Genomic DNA, 3860 nt, shown 5'->3' with positions numbered 1-3860 from the left:
TGCAGCCGTGGCGATGCCACTTAAAGGGCAGGCGTCGGGCGGCAACATTTTATTTTGGCCGACTGCCAGCACCTGCCCCCTTCCCCTTTCTTCTTCAGGGTGCTGGCCGTGATTGCTCAGCCCGGCGCTCCTCTTGATCCGACACCCCGCTATCCGGTGGTCCACCAGGGCCCCGGTGTGCGCAGTGCTAGGCCCCTCCCCTTTAATCAGGGAGGGAGGTCTGCTATGATGCGGTGCTATGTGCCGACGGGCGTGGCGCTGTTACACGAAGCACCATGAAATTCACTGGTAGCGCCTCAAGAGGGAGGGGAGCGCTTCCAGTAGCACCCCGCCTCCTGCTTGGGGCGCTAACTTTGTCAGGGGGCTAAAATTAGCCCCGGTGATGTTAGCAACCCAAAGGGGGCACCACTGAATTTCCCCCTAAGAGTCTAAATGGGCTGGAGGAGCAGAGGGATCCAGATACACAAATCATTAAAAGTAGCAACACAGGTTAATAAGGCCATTTAAAAAAAAGCACTGGGGTCCTTTCCTAAAGGAGCCTTCTGTTCCGTGCCGAGGAGCTCTGAACCCTGGCAGAGAGCAGCTGGGACACGTTGCTCACACGCCTCGAGATTAACCCGCATGGCAACTTTGCTGTCAGTGAAGAGAGACGAGAAAGACCAAAGTGCCGTTTGCCCCTCTCAGTGTGACCCTGAAGGACTGTGTCCAGGCTGAAGTTCTGTTCCCGCCGTATGATCCTCCCCCAGATTGTCCTTTCTGAGCTCCAGCCAGGTGATGCTAAACATTCAGGAGGGAAAGAAGAAAATCTACAACAATGTGTTTAAAACAAAGCTGGTTTATTTGACATCTATCCAGAATATTACACTCCAGCCCAGTTCCCGGAGTTATTAACATCAGCAGAAACAATCCCCACCTGTCAGAATGAACATGGTTCAGTCCTGGATGTGATTAACTGCAGCAACAACAACAGAATCCAATCCCTGCAGTCACTTGTGAACTCGCTGGTGTCTCAGCAGGGTGGATGAGCGAGTGAATCCCTTCCCACACACGGAGCAGGTGAACGGCCTCTCCCCAGTGTGAACTCGCTGGTGATTCAGCAGGTAGGGTGACTGAGTAAATCCCTTCCCACACTCAGCGCAGGTGAACGGCCTCTCCCCAGTGTGAGTGCGCTGGTGTACAGTGAGCTCAGATGATCGCCTGAACCCAGTCCCGCAATGAGAGCACCTGAACGGTCTCTCGTCTGTGTGAACACGTTGATGGCGCATCAGTTCCCCGGAACTTTTAAAGCACTTCCCACAGTCCGAGCAGTTAAAAGGTCTCTCGTCAGTGTGAACTCGCTGGTGATTCAGGAGGTTGGATGAATTAGTGAATCCCTTCCCACACTCAGAGCATTGTGACGGCCTCTCCCCAATGTGAACTCGCTGGTGTGTCAGCAGGTCGGATGAATTAGTGAATCCCTTCCCACACTCAGAGCAGGTGAACGGCCTCTCCCCAGTGTGAACTCGCTGGTGTGTCAGCAGGTTGGATGAATTAGTGAATCCCTTCCCACAGTCAGAGCAGGTGAATGGCCTCTCCCCGGTGTGAACACGGTGGTGTGTCTGAAGGTCAGATGACTGAGTGAATCCCTTCCCACACTCAGAGCAGGTGAACGGCCTCTCCCCAGTGTGAACTCGCTGGTGTGTCAGCAGGTTGTATGAATTAGTGAATCCCTTCCCACACTCAGAGCAGGTGAACGGCCTCTCCCCAGTGTGAACTCATTGGTGTGTCAGCAGGTGGGATGACTGAGTGAATCCCTTCCCACACTCAGAGCAGGTGAACGGCCTCTCCCCAGTGTGAACACGCTGGTGTATCAGCAGGTTGGATGAATTAGTGAATCCCTTCCCACACACGGAGCAGGTGAATGGCCCCTCCCCGGTGTGAATGTGCTTGTGTCTCGATAGGCCAGAGTATTGGGTGAAGCCTTGTCCACACACAGAACACGTGTACGGTTTCGCCCCGGTGTGAACGGTGCTTTTTGCTTCCATATTCAAAGGCCGATGATATTGCGTTCCTGATGAATCGAGTGACTGTCAGATCTTGATGTGATGTTTGGTTTGAGTTTCCCATCTGCAAATCTTCCCCTTCCACTACGCTGTAAAATGAATTTAAAACAGGGAGCGTGAGAGAGAACCCACTAAAGAGGCAGGTTGTGAAATTGAGCTCAATGAATCTGGTCATTTGTGGGGCTGGCACTAGAAAAAAGTGACCATGAAAGCTGCCGGATTGTCATAAAATCCCACTGGTTCACTAATGTCCCTCGGTGAAGGGAATCTGCCACCTGGTCTGGGCCTCTGGCCTCTATGGGAGGAGAGAGAGAGAGTGAGAGGTGGGAGTGGGAGGGGGCGAAGGAGATGGACTTTATACATCTGCAACTCGACCAGAACTTTGACAGAACCTCCAAAACCCGCAACCTCCAGCACCTAGAAGGACAAAGGCAGAAGGTGCATGGGAGCACCATCACCTCCAAGTTCTCCAAGTCACACACCATCCTGACTTGAACATATATCACCGTTGCTACATCATCACTGGGTGAAAATCCTGGAACTCCTTACACAACAGCATTGTGGGAGTACCTTCACCACACGGACTGCAGCGGTTTAAGAAGGCGGCCCACCATCACCTTCTCAACGGGAAGATGGGGATTGGCAACATATTCTGGTCTTGCGAGCGACGCCCACATCCCAAGAATGAATTAAAACAAATCTGTATATGTAAAATGGATTAAAAGCCTCTACAGAAATACTTGTTCCTAAAACAATACTCTTTTACATTGTAGGGACAGTGTCTGTGTAACAACCTAATCTCCCCCAGAATCCACCTCCCTTGACTGTCACACATTGGAAATTGTTGGGTCCTCCTGGGCTCAGAAGTACTGGGAGTTAAACCCAGCAGCTTCTCCTCCAGCTCCACTCCAGCTCAAACTGAAGCAACAAAAAGACCTACACAGGCGGCCAGGGACCGACTTCTGCATTCAGCGCCCACCCTGATACAAGCCGGCTCTGGATTGGTGGCTCTGCTGTGTCGATCCAGTTGTGGTGTCTCCTGTCTGGGGGAGGCGCTGCACCCTGGGTTTCCTGGTGCCAGGGACCTGGCCGCACGTCCGCCGGGCCCGGCTGCTCTGATTCTGATTGAGTTTTTTGATGAGGTAACAGAGAGAGTTGATGAGGGCAATGTGGTTAATGTGGTGTACATGGATTTCCAAAAGGCGTTCGACAAAGTGCCACATAATAGGCTTGCCAGCAAAGTTGAAGCCCATGGAATAAAAGGGACAGTGGCAGCATGGATACGGAATTGGCTAAGTGACAGAAAATAGAGCGTAGTGGTGAACGGTTGTTTTTTGGACTGGAGGAAGGTACACTGTGGTGTTCCCCAGGGGTCGGTACTAGGACCACTGCTTTTCTTGATATATATATATACATTAATGACTTGGACTTGGGTGTACAGGGCACAGTTACAAAATATGCAGATGACAAAAAACTTGGAAGTATAGTGAACAGTGAGGAGGATAGTGATAGACTTCAAGAGGACGTAGATAGGCTGGTGGAATGGGCGGACACGTGGGAGATGAAATTTAACGCAGAAAAGTGCGAACTGATACATTTTGGTAGGAAGAACAAGGAGAGGCAATATAAACTAAAGGGTACAATTCTAAAGTGTGTGCATGAACAGAGAGACCTGGGGGTATGTGTGCACAAATCGTTGAAGGTGGCAGGGCAGGTTGAGAAAGCAGTTAAAAAAGCATACGGTATCCTGGGCTTTAGAGACATAGGCCTAGAATTTCAGTATAGCCAGTTTTGGGGCGCTAACGTTAGCGCCCGCCC

At 51.3% G+C, this 3860-nt stretch overlaps 1 pseudogene; it reads right to left on the bottom strand.

Annotated features, from left to right (window-relative positions):
• Positions 1-825: 825 nt before the first annotated feature.
• LOC147093384 (uncharacterized) lies at positions 826-2113 on the bottom strand (annotated as a pseudogene).
• Between the last annotated feature and the right edge of the window lie 1747 nt (positions 2114-3860).

The sequence above is a fragment of the Somniosus microcephalus genome, unplaced genomic scaffold (assembly GCF_052327205.1).
Source record: "Somniosus microcephalus isolate GS21.2 unplaced genomic scaffold, FLI_Smic_1.0 unresolved_chr1, whole genome shotgun sequence".
Classification (NCBI taxonomy): domain Eukaryota; kingdom Metazoa; phylum Chordata; class Chondrichthyes; order Squaliformes; family Somniosidae; genus Somniosus; species Somniosus microcephalus.
Note: the sequence above shows the minus strand (reverse complement) of the source record. Positions and strands in the feature narration are given on the sequence as shown.